A 20,622-nucleotide genomic window follows, 5' to 3' on the forward strand; every position below is an offset into this window, starting at 1 on the left:
TGGTTTTGCCTTCAAATTTCCCTATGGTACTCCTACTTTTGTGATAGAACTGAGTTTTGTAATGCTGCACTGATAGTGCCTTGCAAACACTCCATTAGAGGATTGAGTTATTTTTTTAAAAAATGATGAATCATATTCAATTGTAATTCATTGAACAGCTTCTAGATGTCACTTGGCTTTGAATGACATTCTTAGTGCTAGGTACTGAAGTGTGGAATTGCTGTTTCAAGTTCAGATTCTATTTGATTTATTTTATTGTACTGAGAGATTTTATCCTGTGTAATGTATTGAAGTTCATACCTGGTAAGTGGTGCTAAACAGCCTATATTGTTATGAACTTTTGTAGTAGTGCAGCAGTTAATTAATCAGAGACCTGGACTAATAATCCAGAGATCCAGGTTCAAATCCGACCATGCCAGCTGTGGAATTTAAATCTGGTTAGTAGACAAGTGTGTGGAAAGAATAACAAGGTGCTGTTGGAATACAATCACAATAGCATCAATTTGTTATTATTAAAGCCTGCATTCTTCATTATTGTCCTTTAGCAGTGAAATTTGATCATTCTATTCATACCAATGGGTTGGTATTAAAACCTATGCGGTTCATTATTGCCCTTTAGTAAGTTAATCATCCTTACCTGATCTGATTCACATTTGACTATAGACTCTAACATGTTAGATTTGATTGTTTTTAATTTTTTCCAAATGTTTGTCACCATTACCTTCTCAAAGGGCAATAATGATGGAAGTAAATGCAGGCAGATTCCAAATGCTTGAATGAATATGAATAAAAATGTGTAAGTGGAGTAGAGCACACTGCTGCTGTTATACTTCGTGCTTAGCACTACTAACTAAAGGTAAATTTCCAGCAAGGACTCTACATTATATGCAAAACTGTGAGACCGTTACTGTCACATGCATGCACCCATCATAACAAGCATACCTCCTTTCACACCTATCACCGAGCACAATAAGAATGCTTTCTTTTATACCTCGAGTTCAGATGCTACTTCTTTAAAATGTAATCAGTTGGGGGCAATATATAACTAATATATTATTTTTAAGGACAGGCTTGCCTTATGTTTCAATCAGCAGAACTGTGCTTCAGTTATTGGACCAAAATGACTCCAATTCAGTTTTCAATTCATTCAGCTTCTTCCCATCTGTCATCAGATTTCTGAATGAACAATGAACCCATAAACACTTTCTTTCTATCTTTTTTCTCTTTTTTTGTACAACTTACTTAATTTAATTTATACATTTTAATTATAATTTATAGTGTTTTATTATTATGTATTGCAATATAGTACTGCCGCAAAACAACAAATTTCAGAAATGTGACAGTGATATTAAACCTGGTTCTGATCCTGATGGCACCGGCGAGAAGAGCATGGGCTGGATGGTGTGTGTCTTTGACAACGGAAACTGATCTGTAGCTTTATCAGCTTGGAACAGTTTCCAGTGACTATTGCTTCTGAGTCAACATCTTACTGGGTTCATGTCCTGTTCCAGAGTAGTGCTGAACTTGAACTTTCTCACAAAATGCTGGAGGAACTCAACAGGTCAGGCAACATCTATGGAGAGAAATGAATAATCAACATTTCAGACCAAGACCCTTCATCAGGACCTAACGGAGGGTCTCTGTTTGAAACAATGACTATTCACCTCCCTCCATAGATGCTGCCTGACCTGCTAAGATCCTTCAGCATTTTGCGTGTTGCTCTGGATTTCCAGCTTCGGCAGAATCTCTTGAGTCTGAGTGAAAACCTGAAAAAATGAAGTTCAATGTCGTAACATTTGACTACCTCTTTTGTTGAACTATGTTTCCCTCAGGCCCCAAACAGCCAATCTTAATTGCATTTCTCTGGAACTTTTCCCTATACCAGCCCTTGTCCACTGCAGCCTTTTGTCAACCCACCAGAATCAGAATCGTTTTTAATATCACTGGCATGTGTCCTGAAATCTGTTGTTTTGTGGCAGCAGTACGTTGCAATATATAATAAAAACCATAAATTACAATAAGAAGGTATATATAAATTAAATAATACAAAAGTGAAAAGGGAAAATAGTGAGGTAGTGTTCATGGGTTCATTGATAGCAAGGGGGAGGAAGTTGATCCTGAAATGAATGTTGAGCATGTGCATTCAGTCTCCTGTACCTCCTCCTTGATAGCAATGAGTAGAGGGCATGCCCTGGGCCATGGGGGTCCTCAACAGCACCTGCCACCTTGTTGAGGCACAGGCTACTGATCGAAAGCATCAGATACAAAACACAAAGTAAACGCAAGGTACTTCTTGCATCATATTAAATCATTTGGAAGACTGGTCAGCATCTGAAGGATGAAATTCTTAAGGGGAATCTGAGGGGGGACTTCATTCAGATGGCGGTGAGAGTGTGGAACGAGCTGAAGTGTGCACGTGGCTTTGATTATAACATTTGAGAGAAGTCTGGAAAGAAACATGGATGAGAACGATTCGGAGGGCTGTGTTCTGGGTGCATGCAGGTGGCACAAAGCAGAAGGCTAGGCTGGCACACACTAGATGGGGCAAAGGGTCATTTTCTCTGCAGTTATGCTCTGTGACTGTATCTTCAGCCTCTGATGCACTCTATAGTCAAATTAAGGAACTCAATTTCCCCAAATTCATTATGACAAAAAGTTGATGAATGTTTTTCCTCATCCCTCTGCAAGAACAGTGACAAAGTGGTTATGTCTCTAGCGTGGGCTAATGATCTGTGAGTTCCACGTTTAATCTGGAATAACAAATATGGCAATGTTGACCATAAAACCAAGTTGTGATTAAAGCTGCACTCATTGTCTTCAGGAGAAGACATCTGCTGCCTTTACCAGAATGGTCTATACATGATTGACAACAACGTAGTGGCTTACTGGACCATCTCAGGATAATCGCTGGATTGCCCTCTGAAGCACTCAACGGCACTTTGTGACAAACAAGCTTTGTGTGAATGAATGAAAGTTTAAAGGGGATTAAAAACAACCTGGCATGGGTGTCAAATGATGCGTGGGCATATTCCTAGTATCAACCCCTAGCACAATCAAATACACTTACAACGCAGGAGGAGAACTGGCAGTATTTGCAATTCCAGACCACTGGTACTTGTCAGCAAGGGAGAAAATGTTCCCTCATTATCAGTTCCAATTATCTTTTGTAGTTGAACTTTCATGTTAGCAAGGATAAACTGACAGAATGAGGATGCAATTATACTTGAGTGTTGTGCAATTTTCTCTGGCTGTTGACTGTTACACTTGCTTGAGACAAAGTCCCAATGAGACAGCATGTCTCTTTACAAACTCTGTATTGGACATCACAAGGTGCTGCTGTTCTTAGATCAGTAAGTGCTAATTCCTTTTCTGACATGTAGCTCAGTGTAGTAAGATTTCCCACTGAATTTGTTGGGAAACAGAAGAAAAACTCCTGAAATTTGGCTGACTGTGCTGAAAGAAGCAAGCTGCATGGTGTTTGGGGATGTGTACAAAATGAACTTCCGGCTGGTGGCGCAATGGGATCGGCGCCAGACTCTGGAGCCAAGGCTCCCGAGTTCGAATCTAGGTCGGGTCACCCCCGAGCATGCTTTCCTTCCGTGCCGGGTTGAGCATCGAGCTAGCCACTCAGCCTCGTAAAAAGAAAAAGGATCGAGTCAGGAACATTCATATCGAGACCCAGTTAATCCGAAAGGAGACCAATCCTGACCCTACACACCAGATGAGAATGGCTGACTGGTGCGACACGCAAAAAAAACTTCAATGCATTTGGAGCACTTTGGCCCTTATGATATGTCCTACTGAACGCATGCTTTATTAAGTCAGCTCACAAACAATGTGTTGGAACAGCTGAGTTGTTCACCTTGCAAATAACATTCACATCTGCTGCAATGAGCCTAATCTGTACAGTCTCTGAATTGGGTTCTCTATCAGTACAAATCAAGGAGACTTTGGCCAGATCCTGGCCCAGACGACCGGAGGGTGGCAAATGTTATTCCTCTCTTCAAGAAAGGTAGTAGGGATAATGCTGGGAATGATAGACCTGTATATCTCACATCATCAGTGGGCAAACTATTAGAGAGCATTCTTACTGACATTTGGAGAAGTATAGTCGGATTACAGATGGTCGACAGAATCAGAATCAGGTTTGTAATCACTGATATACATATGACATGAAATTTGTTGTTTTGCAGCAGTAGAACCATACAATATATAAAATATACTATGGTAACAATAAGAAATGTATATTAAATATAAATTAATAGTGCATAGACAGTGCACATGAGTGAGGAAGTGTTCATGGGTTCACAGACTGCTTGGAAATCTGATGGCAGAGGGGAATAAACTGTTCCTAAATCACTGGGTGTGTGTCTTTAGACTCCTGTGCCTCCTCTCTGATGGTAGCAATGAGAAGAGGGCATGCCCTGGATGGCGAGTGTCTTTAATGATGGATGCCACCTTCCTGAAGCACCACATTTTGAAGATGTACTCGATGTTGGGGTGGTTAGTACCCATGATAGGCTGGCTCAGCAGCTTGCTGTGAGGATTGCGTCAGAGGCAGAATCAGAAGTACATAGCGGTTAGCATGATGCTATTACAGCTCAGGACACTGGAGTTCAATTCCAAGGTCATCTGTGAGGAATCTGTACACCCTCCCCGTGGAATGTGTGGGCTTCCTCCGGGTACTCAGGCGTCCTTCCACAGTCCAAAGACATACCCATTAGTAGGTTAATTTGTCTTCAGAAATTGTCCCATGATTAGGTTAGGGTGAAATCAGGGAGATGCTGGGTGACAAGGCTCAAAGGACTGGATGGGTCTATTCTGTGCAGAAATCTCAATAAATAAAATAATCTCTCAGAATTCAGTCTCTGCCTTTGTCAGGTGTTAATCTGATGATTCAAGGTCAGAAAATGTAATACTTAAAACAGGGATACAGCATCTACAAAGAATTTAGACAGGTAAGTGGATAAGAATAGTTTAGAAGGATATGTCTGAAATGCAGGTAATTAGGACCAGCTCAGGTAGTCAAGATGGCACCAGCGAACGATTCCTTGGGCAACATCTTCCAGGTAACAAATCTTGTAAATTATTTCAGTTTTCCTATGCCTTCTGCTTGTTCTTTTTGTATTGTTTGTGTTACGGAAACTGTTGGAGATCAGAGACGAGAACCTGAAAAGGACCAAGAGCACAAGCTGACTCATGGAAAAAACGCGACGACGGGATGCAGGGTCATTAACAACTCGGACTCGAAGCAGCGAGGGAGATTGAAGCATTGAAGTGAAGGTGTTCGGACCCAGTCACTGAGCGCTCGTGACAGAGTATGGTCCTGGGGCCACCGCCAGGACGTCGGCATTTGGACCTATTAGCGATTGCTCCCAACAGGACCAGAGTGTCGGCGATTGCTCCCTGCGGAGGCCACCGTTCAGACTAGGCAGGAGCTCTGAGTCACAGAAGAACAGCTCAATGTTCTGAGATTTTTGTGATTGGACTGTATATTGGTCTCCTTCAGTTTATCAGCATTTTCTTTCTTGTGGCCAATTGGCCAGTGTGTGATCTGCAAGTTCTTTATGTGTGGGTGGGAGGGTAGGGGCTTTTGATGCTACTGTCGTTGTTGCTTGTGAGTGATGGGGTTGTTCACTGTTTTCCGTGGGGGAGGGGCTGGGGGCGTATTCCTATTGTTGCTCTCTTTTTCTTTGGGGAGAGGGTCAGGGATTGTTATTGTTGTTGTTCATTTTCTGTGGCAAGCAGTTCAGAGGTTGTTATTGTCATTTTTTTCTGCAGAGGAGGGAGGCCGGGGATTGTTATTGTTGCAGTTCTCTTTCTGTGAGGAGGGAGTGGGGGATCCTGGGGTCTGTGAGTTTTGTTTCTTTTACTACTTCATGGATATGTCATGGCTATCTGGAGAAGACAAATATCAGAGTTGCATTGTACATGCATACTTTGAACCTTGAACCTTGTTCAGCATGAAGGAGTTTGACCTCTGTGGCTTCTGTGCTGAATGACTTTATAAGTGCTGCATGAGGCTTTATAACAGACTGTACTTGAGCCATCTTGGGCCCCTTATCTAAGAAAAGATGTGCTTAAATTGGAGATAGTCCAGAGGAGGTTCACAAGAATGATCTCAGAAATGAAGGGGTTAATGTATGAGGAGTATTTGATGGCTCTGGGCCTGTACTCGCTGTAGCTTAGAAGGATTAGGGGGCATTTCACTGAAATCTATTGAATATTGAAAGCTAGATAGACTGGACATGAAGAGCATGTTTATAATAGTGAGAGTTCAGGACTGGAGGGCACAGCCTCAGCATCGTACAGAGATGAGGAGGAATTTCCTTAGCCAGAGGGTAGTGAACCTGCAGAATTCATTACCACAGACATCTGTGGAAACCAAGTCACTGGGTATATTTAAAGTGAAGGTTGATAGGTTCTTGATAAGTGAGAGCATCAAAGGTTATAGGAAGAAGCAGGAGAATGGGGTTGAAAATAAAACAGCCGTGATGGAACGATAGAGCAGATTGATGAGCCAAATGGGCAAATTCTGCTCCAATATCCATTATGACTAATTGATGTACAAATAAAATGAAATCACTTGAAAACTAAAATGGTGGGGTAATTTGATATATATTAGAATGGAGGTTTAAAGCACTGAATATTAAATAAGTGCATTAGCAGTCGAAGCAAGTGGTTTCTAAAACTGCTTCACCATTCAGTAATATCATGGGTATTCCTTGACCTGAAATTCATTTTCTTGTTTCCATTAAATCACTTAATATCCGAATATATGTCGACCTCAGACTTCAGCCTCAGCTCTCTAAAGGAAAGAATTCTAAAGGTTTGTAACCTTGGACTGAGGCAATTTCTTTTCAGTTCAGACCTAAATGGTTCACTATTCAGAGATTATGTCCCTACTTCTCCATTCATGATTATCCAATGAAAGGAAGCATCCTCCTGAGTTAACCTTAGTTATATATAATATATAGTAGATCAAACTAATTTTTCTTAGTTGTGCCATTCTTTCTTCTAAATTGTTATGGACACTTTGTACATTCTGATATACTGAATTTAGTTTTTGTCAGGGCTTGACTTTATTCATTTACATGAATTTTGTCTTAATTTTCTTGGACCTTTCTAATCGTCATTGCTCAGACTTGCCTAGATTTTCAACAATATTAGAGCATTAGAAATAGGAGCAGGAATAGGCCATTTTCCCCTTGAGTCTTCTCCAATTACTATGGTTGATCTCCTTCTCGATGAGATATTCCTGTGTTCTTTGTGTATCCCACAATTTCCTGGACCTGCTGAATGAAGTAAATGACTCTTTGCACCATAGAATTCCAAAAATTCATCACTCCCACCCCTTCTAGGAGGCTTATTCCTTATTCAGAGACTGTGATCTCTGATTCTGCATTCCTTGTTTAAGGGAAATAGATTTCCTGCATCTCATCTGTCTATGTTAGAATGTTGTATGTTTTAACAAGCTTACCTCTCTTTCTTCTGAATTGTGGAGAACAGAAGCTTGGTCTGCTCAATCACTTCTCAAACAGCTCACATGCTTTCTCTGCAATCAGTCTACTGCTATCCTCTCTCTATGGCAAGCTCATCTTTTCTTTAATAATGAGACCAGGATTGTGCAAAACACTCCAGAAGTAACCTCACCGAGGCCCAGTACAGTAGGACATCTTTACTCCTGGCATAATGAAGGCTAACTTAAGATCATTCTTAAAAACATGAAAGTCAGCAGATGCTGGAATGTTTCAGGCCAAGACCCTTCTTCAGGACTGAGAAGGAAGGGGGAAGATGCCAGAATAAAACATGGGGGAGGGAAAGGAGGCTAGCTGGAAGATGATAGGTGAAGTCATGTGGGTAGGAAAGGTTAGGGGCTGGAGAAGAAGGAATCTGATAGAGGAAAGTAGATCACAGGAGAAAGGGAAGGAGGAGGGGACACAGGGGGAAGTAATAGGCAGGTCAGAAGAAGTAAAAGGTCAGAGTAGGGAATAAAGGAGCGGGGAGGGATTTTCTTTTACTGGAAGGAGAAATCGATATTCATGCCATCAGGTTGGAGGCTACCCAGATGCAACATAAGGAGCTGCTGTTCCACCCTAAGGATGGCCTCATCTCTGTACAAAAGGAGGCCGTGGACTGACACTTCAGAGTGGGAATTAAAATATTTGTCCACTGAATAGTCCCACTTGTGAGAGTTGGTGTGGAGGTGCCTGATGAAACAGACTTCCAATTTACGCCGGGTTTCACCAATGTAGAGGAGGCTGCATCGGGAGCATCGGATACAATAGATGTTTCTAGCAGATCTGCGGATTGCTAATCATTTGCTGTTCAGGAATGTTTGCTTTCAGTGACTTGCATACAAGGACACTTGGATCCTTAAGACCATCAACACCAATCAATCTTTCACCATTTGTGAAAAAGAAACACTGCTGTACTGCAATGATGAGGCCGAACTCAAGTTGGAGGAACAGCACCTCATAGCCCTGATGAAGGGTTTCAGCCCAAAACGGTAACTGTTTATTCTCCTCCATAGATACTGCCTATGGAGGAGATTAAGAAAAATGCTGGAGGAGCTCATAAACTTGCTGAATTCCTCCAGCATCTTGTGTCTGTTGCTACTTCATATCCTGTCTGCGTATTCTCCACCTGTTGGCATGAAAATTGATTTCTCTAGCTTCCATTAACCCCTCCCCTCTGTCTAGCCCTCCTCTTGATGATCTTTTGTTTAATTTAATTCCCCTATTCTCCATATTGGTAGCCCTCTCACCCCTTCTCTTATCCTCCTCATCTTCATGACCTTCCCATCATCTCCTACCCTTTATTTTGTGATCCACTGTCCTCTCCTATCAGATTCCTTCTTTAGCCCTTTACCTCGTCCATCTATCACTTTCCAGCTTCTCACTTCATCCCCTTTCACCCAGCCAAACTCCTTCCCGCTCACCAGGTTTCCCTAACACTTGCCAGTTCCTGCTCCTTCTGTTCTCCGCGCCCTCCCCCAGGCCTACTTATTCTAACTTTACCCCCCCCACCCCCGCCTAGTCCTGATGAAGGGTCTCAGCCTGAAATAATGACTATTCATTTCCCACCATAGATGCTGCCTGACCTGCTGAGTTCTTTCAGCATGTTGTGTGTGTTGCTCAGGATTTCAGCATCTACAGAGTTGCTTTGACCACTACTTCATCAACTTTGTTAGGTTTATAAATTCGGTTCAAACTTGGTCATTTTGAAATTCTTATAGTTCAAAGAGTATTGGTTGGAGTAATTTATTGATCTCAAATAGATGTGAGCTTATGAAGGAGGACCATTGACTGAGCAGTTGGATGAGGGTGGTCCAGGACCACAGACATAAGTGCGGAATTAGGCTACTCGACCATTGAGTCTGCTCACCATCCTTTCATGGCTGATTTATTATCTTTCTCAACCCCATTCTCCTGCCTTTTCCCTGATAAGAACAGAAGGACACTGCTCCACTGAACTATTGCAGTAATCTCCTAGGGTTGGGATGAGTTATCTCCAGTTAACCACGATCATCTTCCTCTGTGAGAAATTAAGTTCAGCCACTGAAATCACTATTTCAGTTATTTAGTGTCATGGAGAGATACAACATAGAAAGATGCCCTTTTGCTCATCCAGCTTATGCCAACCATTTACACTTGTGTGATTTTGTTCCCAGTTTCTCCCACATTTTCATCAGCACTCGCCAGATTCAATCATCAACACACTAGAGATTATAAATGAGTAGTTTCTTCTACTTTTGTTTGCTTCTTCAAAGTTCAAAGAAAAATTATTGTGAAAGTACTTAGGTGTTACCACATACTACAGCAAGAATTATTTTCTCACAGGCATTTACAGGAAACAAATAAATACGATAGAATTTTATAAAAATCTGTATGTAGAGTAGACAAAGGCTAACAAACACCAATGTGTGTTGTGCAAAAAGAAGGCAAACTGCAAATAAAAATAAATTGCAATAATTGCTTGAAACTGAGTCTGCAGAAGCAGGTCAGAGTTGAGGTGAGTGAAGTTATCCACACTGGTTCAGGAGCTTGACGGTTCAAGGGTAATAACTGTTCCTGAACCTGCTGGTGCAGGACCTAAGGCTACCTGATGCTCACAGTGAGAAGAGGGTATGGCCTGGATGATGGAGGTTTTTGATTGTTTAAAACTATTGAATGCAAAGTGTTCATATTTTTTTCTTTTAGTCTGTCATAATTGTAGTTAAGTTAGGGGGACAGTCTCAGTTAGAAACCAGAGACAAGGGCTCAAATCCATTGCTACTGTGTGGTTAAAGAAAAATAAAACAAGTCATTATCAGCAACGATGATGTGTTTCTGAGCTGAAAAATAACTCTGTGACTCCCTTCATAGATGCAGCGTGATCTGACCTTCTGAGTTTTTAGCATTTTCTGTTTTCATTATGATTGTTTTTAAGCACATCTGGTTCATTAATATGAGAGGGAGAGAGAGAGAGAGGGAGAGATTTATTAAGTACACTTGTACACCTGGTGCCAGATGGGGTGGTATGAGTATCTCAGACTTGACTGATCTCTGAGATTTTCACACACAGCAGTCTCTAAGGTTTACAGAGGATGGTGCAAAAAACAAAGTAACATCCAGCGAGCAGCAGTTCTGTGGACAAAAATAAAGCCTTGTTAATGACAGAGGCCACAGGAGAATGGACAGATTGGTTCAGGCTGACAGGAAGGCAACAGTAACTTAAATAACTATGTGTTTCAACAGTAGTGTGCAGGAGAGCAACTCTAAATCCACACTATGATGAACCTTGAAGTGGATGGTCTAGAAGCAGCAGAAGACTATACTGACTACCACTCCTGTGCCTAATACGATGGCCACTGAGTGTGTATATGTAAAGCAATCTGGCTGTCTCTGAAATGGTCAAAGACAGCTGATTGAAACAGAAAATATATATAGCTGAATGGAGCACACATTATTAATCTAGCCATAGAATTTGAATGTAACAAATATCTGAAGAATACCCCACAAACCAGCCCAACAACAAAATGACATAATTGTTTAACAGAATAATAACTCCTCTAAAACAATCAACACACATATAAAATGCTCGTGAATGCAGCAGGGCAGGCAGCATCCATAAGAAGAGGTACAGTCAACGTTTCGGGCCGAGACCCTTCGTCGGGACCTCTAAAATAATCATCTCTCCTCCCTAGCTTTGGCAAAGGGCTTAGGATCTGAAACGTCAACTGTTTCTCTTTCAACAGATGCTACTTGAACTGTTGAGGACTTTCCAGAACTTTCTTTCTCTCAAAATAATCACTGGTTGTGTCATGTCCCACCGACATGACAGAGCGGCTGCTGAGAATCGTGGTGGGTTGGATTAATCCTAGTAGTCCTCAACATTGATGCCTGACTCTACTAAGTCTCTTGGCATAAACTATAAACCTCTCTGACTTTTGTTTCTATATATTAGCATATCAACATTGTGGTAAGACCAGTAATTGTTTTCCATTCGTAATCTTCTTGCAAAGATTTATCCATCCTGAATTGACTTGAGAAAGGATTGGTGAGTTTCCTTCCTGAATCCTCTAGTCTTCCGTTTGGAAGCGTCCCAAAATGCTATTGGATAGGCAATTCTAAGACCTACCAATCAGCTGCTCTCCCCACCTCTGCCAACTCTTAGTTCCTCTTCCATCTGTCTATTCCCTTTCTCCTAATGTTATCCATTTATCCCCTTATTTCCTTGTCAGATTCCAGCCTTTTCCTGTGGGTTTATTGGATTCTGATGTTTTTGACCTAGGGTTCTTTCAGAGGTCAGGAAAGAGGCACAGACCCTATTGTTTCATGATAATTTTATTAAGAGGTAAGAGAACAAAGGAAACAGGAGCAGAAGCTAGTAGCAGGTTTAGAGACAAGAAACTAAGATGCTAAGAAGATTAAAATTGTGCTGCTTTGTGTTGAACTATTTTATACCACAGAGATAAGAAAAGTCCATTTAAATTTATAGATAAGAGTTAACCAATGAGAAAGTTATTATTCAAAAACTGTAATACCAAGTTAACCAATGAGAAATCACTTATTCAAATAATGCAGAATAAAGAAACTTCCAGAATTATACTTTGTATAACCACTATGTGCATATTAAACTGTTATATGCATATAAGAACTACTTAAATACAAGCATGTAATTAATTTTTAAACTGCTAGGAAAACAACAATTAAAAACTCTAATCTAAGAATTAAACAGTTGGATCCAACCAGTTATTATTGATCTCCACCTTCATTTCACAAACACAAGAGATCCTGCAGATGCTAGAAATCTTGAGCTATACATACAAAATGCTGGAGGAATTCAGCAGGTCAGGCAGCATCTATGGAGGGGAATTAGCAGTTGATTTTTCAGACCAAGATTAGGGTCTTTCTTAGCCTGAAATGCTGACCGTTTATTTCCATCAGTAACTGCTGCCTGATCTGCCGAGTTCCTCTAGCATTTTGTGTGTGTTAATCCACCTTCACCTCCCGTCTTTGCACCTGATTCCATTGACCTTTTTTTTGCCTCCCTGCCTGCATCTAGCACCAGCCTGCTTATTTCTTCCAACTCCACACACACCTCTCCCCAAGTACCCCATCTTGCTCAATTTGCCTGTTATCCTTCGCTCCTCACCTCTGGTCTGTGTCACCACTCCCCACCCATTCTCCTCTTTATAGTGTCTGCTCTACACACTTAATCTTGATACGGCGATTCGAGCTGAAACACCAGCAATTCGAGGGTGGCACGGCGGCCAGTGTAACATTTTACATCGCCAATGAGCCAGGTTCAATTCTGCCACCGTCTGTAAGGAGTTTGTATGTTCTCCCTATGGCCACGTGGGTTTCCTCCAGCTCCTTCAACGTCCTTCCACGGTCCAAAGGCACACAGGTTAGTAGGTTAATTGGTCATGTGTGTAACCAGGCGGTGTGGGCTCGTTGTGATGGATGGGCCTGTTGCTGTGCTGTATCTCTAAATAAAAATAAAAATGAATAGATGCTCCCTGAGATCATTCAGCAGATCATTTGTAATTCTTAGACCTTGACTCAGTGACAGAGGGGGAATAGCAACCAGGTCAGGATATTTTGTGACTTAGAGAACAATGCACGTCATGGCGTTTCAAAGCAACGAAAGCCCTTCTTCTTGGAAGGTAAGAGAATGTAGGTTATGTGTATGTTATCAGAGTAGCCTGGCCGGGGAACCATGATACACAGTGTAGTCACAATGGAAGGGACGAATATTGAAAATGCCAGTCAGGTAGATTTTATTGTGCTGTACAGAGTTAATGCCATATGTATATGCAGTAGAGTTCAAGACATCTATCAGTGATAATAAACCTGATTTTGATTCTGACCTTCTTGAAAGTTATTGGAGTTTATTTTATTTTATTTTATATAGAGTTACAGTATGAAGCAGGCTCTTGCAGCCCAACGAGCTGTCCTGCCTAACAATTCACCTATTTAACACAAAGCTAATCACAGGACAATTTACAGACACCAATTAACTTGCTAACTGATACATCTTTGGACTGTGGAAGAAAACCAGAGCATCTAGAGAAAAAGCACATGGTTCACAGGGAGAATATAGAAACTCCTTACAGGAGGCACTGGAAATGAACTCCAAACTCCGGAATACCCTGAGTGCTAACCGTTGGGCGACCACTGATCTTATTCCGGCCAGTAGAAAGTAGTCCAGCACATTCCCCATTCGTTCCATATAGATGATCGGAAGTCTCTGAGATATCAGAAGATGAGGTACAGGATACCCAAATTCTAACCTGCTCTTCAAAGTTCAAAGTAAATTTTGTATCAAAGTATACATATGCTGCCTTGATTAATTTTATTACCAGCATTTACAGGGGAAAGTATAAATACAATAGAGATTCCTGACAAACTGTGAATAAACAGATAAATACTCAATGTGCAAAAGAAGGCAGACTGTGCTAATAAAAAAGACGTGAACAAGAGTTGTAAAGAGTCTTTAAGAGTGAGGCTGCAGGTCATAAAATGCTGTTATAGGCTGAGTATTTATACAGCTAGTTCATTTTGTGTATGGTCACTATAGAACTCCCATATGGCATGGGACAATGTAAAAAATCTGTATAATTTATGTTTCGGTCATGATCTCTTTGGGAATACTGCTTATGTGATACTATGTACCCATTTTGCTGCTGCAGTAGCACCTGTATGTGTGTCTGTGTACTGGTGAATATGACAATAAACTTGACTTTGACTTTCACTTGTCAATAGGAGCATTAATCTTTTTTGCAATGAAATGTGTCATATTTGAGTATTCAAACACTCCAGGCAGATTTCCTTAATTGATGGACTTGAGTGAACCTGGCCAGTCTTTGGCATCAATAATAATACGAGTTTTGTTTCCCAAAACAAACAAGATATTGATCTGATTTTGTACACCATAGATGCCATGGTGGGATTTGAATTCTAGTCTTTGGATTGTTCGTCAAGGCTTTTAAATTTCTGATCAATAATTTATCAGCTGTGCACCTATCGTACCTAACATCAATGTTGAAAAGCAAGTTTGACATTAATGATTTTTGAGAAACAAAACACAGTAGGCAAGCGAAAGGAATGTTATTTTAGACTTACGACTTTAATTTCTTCTGTTTATTTTTGTTTAGTAAATGTCCTTATGCATTCACATAAATTCCCATCTGGGATTTTTTTTAAATCATGTCATTAACCATTCTCTTTACTTTTAAAGAAGCTTGGGGCTACACTTAGCGAGGACAAACAAAATTGATAAATGCTTGTTTATCAGAATGCAGGAAGGAAATTAAAGCCATCCATATCACAGTCAAAGGAAAGGATGAAAGAAGTAGATTCTGTTCAGTGACTTCCTGACCACATTTAACGTTTCCCATTCTCTGAAGGTCTGTTTCTCAAGGATCTCTCTCATCTGTCCCACATTCATTTTTGACCTCCAAGCACCAGACAGGAGGTACCGCAGCATTAGGACAAGAACTGTTAGGATAGGAGACAGTTAATTCCTCCAGCCATTGGTCTACTAAGCTCCCTGCCACCACTCAGGTCTCATCATGTATGAAGCACCAGTAGCGTTATACTCTTTACTCTTTAACCTGTGTCGTAAATGTTCTTTATGCTAAATGTCAGCGTTCTGGAATATATTTTATTGTTTAGGCTATTTGTGGTAATAGTACTTTGTGTGTTGTGTGTGTACGTATATGTATTGTGTTGTGCACCTTGGTCTGGAGGAATATTGTTTCATTTGCCAGTATTAACTGGGATAGACAGAATCCAACACAGCGGAAGCCTGTTTGATCTGAAACCCAATGTTTGCAGAAACAAGACTTCAGGAAGCCAATTGGTATTTGAACACAGTGTTTCACTAAGTTTTCTCAGGGCACCAAGTTTCCAGATGCAATGATCAAGTGAAGAAATCCATTTTCAGGCCTTGGTATCAACTGGGGGAGTGTGCGAAAGGCTAGAAAGTGGGCAAAACCCCATCAGGGTCAATCTGTTCATCTGAGGCACACTCTCTCTCAAAGAGGAAAGCAGAGTAGGCAGCTATTAGGAGCCCTAAGTACCAGCTGGGGATATCAATGACTTGGTTTACTGTGATGGGGGAAACAGGGAAAGTTTTGTCTCTTGAAGCTCACTGCAGAAAGTGTTCAGGTATTGACAAGAGATGAAACTGAGGCTAATGGGGCCAGATAACTTCACTCAACACTGAACTGATGGACTTACTTTCAAGAGCTCTACAACTCATGTTCTCATATTTATTTTTGTATTTGTATATTTGTCTTCTTTTACACATTTATTGCTTATTAGCCTTTGAGCGTAGATCCTCATTGATTCAGTTGTATTTCTTGTTCCACTGTGAATGCCCACAAGAAAAAGTCTCAGGGTACTTTAATAAGACATTTTCATGGAACTTCAAGGAAACATTGGATAAGAAGGAGATGGAAATCAGCAATTGGATGTGCCAGTGACTGACCTAGGGGAACACTACAGTTTGATGCTCCTGGTAGGAAGCATGGCTTTTCCTCCTGACCTGATCTGGAAGAAGTGGTGGATAAAATCCTAAAGCAGGGAGGCAATATCTTCTATCTGCCAACTGTAACCCAGTTTATGCAACCGCTGGTAGCCTACCTGTCAGCTGTGGATTTTACACCAGGCTTCCGATAGTTCTGTCAGACCCTGGATTAAATAATTAATCAAGTGACTCATCAATCCACAGTGAAGTCATTCGAGTGCATTGAAAATACCATCGTAGAAAAAAAGAAAGATAACTTGAATTGCTTACCAGGCCAAGTGATATCTGTGGAGAGAGACAGAGTTAATATTTCAGGTGCTGGAGGGATTCAGCAGGTCAGGTAGCGTTGGGACACTTCTGTCCCATTCCTTTCCAGTCCCTCTGAAATGGTTCAGCCTGAAACATCAGCTGTTCATTTCACTCCAGAGATCCTGCCTGGACTGCTGAGTTCCTCCAGTGCTTTGTGTATGTGTGTTTCTCACGATTTGCAGTATCTACAGAATCTCGTTTCTCAAATTGTTGCCTGCCTATCAGGAGGGTAGGTTGCAGAAAAGAGAGAGGGCTGGGGAGAATAGGGAGCAGGTGACTGACAGGTGGTGAGACATTGGAGGTGTGTTAATTACAGCTGATCTGTGTGGCAGCAGTAAATAAAAGGGAATGAATGAAGTCAGAGAAAGAGAGAGATAGAAAGAAAGAAAGAAAGCACTTGAATCATGAGATACAGAGCATCACCATTGCTGGAAATCAGGAGTAAAATGGAATTCAGTAAGTACTGGAGGCACACTAGAACACAGGCGCTGGAAACACTTAGCACATCAGTGAGCGTCAATGGCAACAGCAAAGCTGAGTTGACATTATAGGTTGCTGACCTTTCAAGCGAACTGGCCAATTCTGACATAAATGGGATCTGCTGGTTGTCTTAAATTATTGAATCAGTTTATTTTGTATGCTTGTTTTCTAGCCTGCCCTATTTCAGATTAAATGCCATTTATTATCATACAAAAATGCAGTGATGAGTGTTTTACCTATTGGTGTTTAAATAACAGTACATAACACTACGGCAACAGAGTCACCACCCTGAGGTCACCACTGAACAGAAACTGATGCAGAGAATTCAACAGAAAGTTGTTAACTTCCTAACATACAAAGATCATTTTTAGAGTCTAGATAAGTCTAGTCATGCATGTTGTGAAATTGTCTTCACTTGCTTGGATTACTAGAGCTCCAACAATCACAACTAGGTTTATTGGCACTGACGTATGTCACAAAATGTGTTGTTTTATAGTACAGTACAAGACATACAGCACATACAAAATTACCATCAGTCACAATGGTAACTAGAGAGAGGGCATGTGGCAGATTGTGAGAGTTCGTAATGATGCAAGCCGTCTTCTTCAGCCACCAGTTTGATGATGTCCTTAGTAACGGCGAGGGTTGATAATGGGGAGGGTTGGTAACGGGAAGAGTTGACGACGGCGAGGGTTGACGACTGGCAGAGTTGTCGACGGGGAAGGTTGACCACGGGGAGGATTGATCATGGGGAGGGTTGCACTAGTGATGCAGCTAGCTGAGTCTACAACCTTCTTCAGCCTCTTTCAATCCTGAGCATTGCAGTGATGCACAACTCAAGGAGGTCATGACTATCCTGGACAAAGCTACGTAATTGATTGTTACAGCATTTGTGTTCCTTCCCTGATTCACCACAAGTACAGAGGTAGCAGGTGTAATGGAACACCACGATCTCCGAGCTCCGCTGCATCCGAGATGTATACTGCAATGACTTCCTCAGTGTTGTGTCTGAATCCTGGATCTCCTTGAAGAATAATATGCAAAAAAACATATTTATTTTAGAGATGTAGCACAGAATGGGCCCTTGTGGCCTTTTGAGCTATATTGGCCCAGCAATTGCTAATTCAAGCCTAGCCTAATGATAAGATAAGTTACAATGACCAGTTAACCCAATGACTGATACGTCTTTAGACTGGAAGAGGGAAAACACATGCATTCGACCAGGAGGATGCACAGGTTCCTTGGAGGATGTTGGGACTGAACTCCAAACTCTGATGTCCAATCTTTAATAGCATTGCACTAACCACTGTGCTACTGTGGTGCCCGTACTTCACCGGGAGGAACCCAGAGTTACCCCAAGGTGGTCATTACCAACGATGAGGGCATGAGGAATGGGCCTTACAACAAGGTGCAGAGAAACCAAGGACCTTAGTCATAGTTTTCAGTAAATGGTTACAAACATGCTATCAGGACTCAGAAGTCTTATAGATAGGGAGTGGTTGGACAGGAAAGAACTTGCTGCCTTGAAGCTTAGGAGACCGAGAGATGAGCTTGAACTCATGAGGCGTGGGGCGCGGCATAAGCACCGGCTTGATGGGCCACAAGGCTTGTGACAGACTTTAACAAACTCATGAGGAGTGAAATATGTAAAAAAGGAAAGGCGAGGTAGTGTTCACGGACTTGATAGTGGAGGGGTAGAAACTGTTCTGAAAACACTGAGTGTGCATTTTCAGGTTCCAGTACCTCCTCCCTGAGGGTGAAAATGGGAAGGGGGCATATCCATATGATGAGGGTAATAATGAGAAGAGGGCATGTCCAGATGATGAGGGTAATAATGAGAAGGAGGCATGCCCCGGATGATGAGGGTAATAATGAGAAGGGGGCATGCCCCAGATGATGAGGGTAATAATGAGAAGGGGGCATGCCCCGGATGATGAGGGTAATAATGAGAAGGGGGCATGCCCCGGATAATGAGGGTAATAATGAGAAGGGGGCATGCCCCAGATGATGAGGGTAATAATGAGAAGGGGGCATGCCCCAGATGATGAGGGTAATAATGAGAAGGGGGCATGTCCGGATGATGAGGGTAATAATGAGAAGAGGGCATGCCCCAGATGATGAGGGTAATAATGAGAAGAGGGCATGCCCCAGATGATGAGGGTAATAATGAGAAGGGGGCATGCCCCGGATGATGAGGGTAATAATGAGAAGGGGGCATGTCCGGATGATGAGGGTAATAATGAGAAGGGGGAATGCCCCAGATGATGAGGGTAATAATGAGAAGGGGGCATGTCCGGATGATGAGGGTAATAATGAGAAGAGGGCATGTCCAGATGATGAGGGTAATAATGAGAAGGGGGCATGCCCCGGGTGATGAGGGTAATAATGAGAAGGGGCATGTCCGGATGATGAGGGTAATAATGAGAAGGGGGCATGTCCGGATGACGAGGGTAATAATGAGAAGAGGGCATGTCCGGATGATGAGGGTAATAATGAGAAGAGGGCTTGTCCGGATGATGAGGGTAAAAATGAGAAGGAGGCATGCCCCGGATGATGAGGGTAAAAATGAGAAGGGGGCATGCCCCGGATGATGAGGGTAATAATGAGAAGGGGGCATGTCCCGGATGATGAGGGTAATAATGAGAAGGGGACATGTCCAGATGATGAGGGTAATAATGAGAAGGGGTCATGCCCCGGATGATGAGGGTAATAATGAGAAGGGGGCATGCCCCGGATGATGAGGGTAATAATGAGAAGGGGGCATGCCTCGGATGATGAGGGTAATAATGAGAAGGGGGCATGCCCCGGATGATGAGGGTAATAATGAGAAGGGGGCATGCCCCGGATGATGAGGGTAATAATGAGAAGGGGGCATGCCCCGGATGATGAGGGTAATAATGAGAAGGGGGCATGCCCCGGATGATGAGGGTAATAATGAGAAGGGGGCATGCCCCGGATGATGAGGGTAATAATGAGAAGGGGGCATGTCCCGGATGATGAGGGTAATAATGAGAAGGGGGCATGCCCAGATGGTGAGGGTAAAAATGAGAAGGGGGCATGCCCCAGATAGTGAGGGTTCTTCTTTTCAAGATGGATAGCTTGTGCCCATGACAGATCTGTCTGAATCTACATCCCTCTACAGCCTTTTGAAATTTTGAGCATAGCTCCTCCACATCACACAGTGATGAAGCACTCCGAGTGCTCTCCACAGGACTTCTGTAGACATTTACTGGTGTCATTGCTGACATACCAAATTACCTCAAATTCGGAATTCTGAATGTGTGATGATACTTTTCCAATTCTAATCTCTGCGCCAACATCAAGCATCAACTTACTTCTCCCTGCACTAATCCTGTTTGACACACAAAATGGTGGTCCGATGGGTCTCGACCCGAAACCTCGACTGTACTTCTTCCTGTAGATGATGACTGGCCTGCTGCTTTCCACCAGCATTTTGTGTGTGTTGCTTGAATTTCCAGCATCTGCAGATTCCCTCGTGTTTGCGTGCTAATCCTGTTTGAATTTGCTCATTTTCTCATTAAGCACCACTTATTGGTACTCCAGGCACAATTTTAAATGGGTATTTAATTTGACACATGACAGGAAACCAGATCAGGTGAGAATCAGTTAGAAGGTGAACTACACACAGGTCACCCCGGAAGTCAGGACTGAACCTGGGTTATAGTAGCTCTATCAGCTCTGCATTTGTGTCTGCCCTATCATTTACAGGAAAAACAATGTGATGCGGATGAATTCCTCCATTGATAACTGTTAGGACCTAATACACAGTTTTGTAGTGCTGCAGTAATATTG

At 42.0% G+C, this 20,622-nt stretch overlaps 1 protein-coding gene across 1 annotated transcript in view; it reads left to right on the forward strand.

Annotated features, from left to right (window-relative positions):
* The window catches only part of LOC134346865 (contactin-associated protein-like 5), a 1,591,243-nt gene that overhangs the window by 282,236 nt on the left and 1,288,385 nt on the right, over positions 1 to 20,622 (forward strand). The window lies entirely within an intron of this gene.

Source organism: Mobula hypostoma, chromosome 5 (assembly GCF_963921235.1).
Source record: "Mobula hypostoma chromosome 5, sMobHyp1.1, whole genome shotgun sequence".
NCBI classification, from domain to species: domain Eukaryota; kingdom Metazoa; phylum Chordata; class Chondrichthyes; order Myliobatiformes; family Myliobatidae; genus Mobula; species Mobula hypostoma.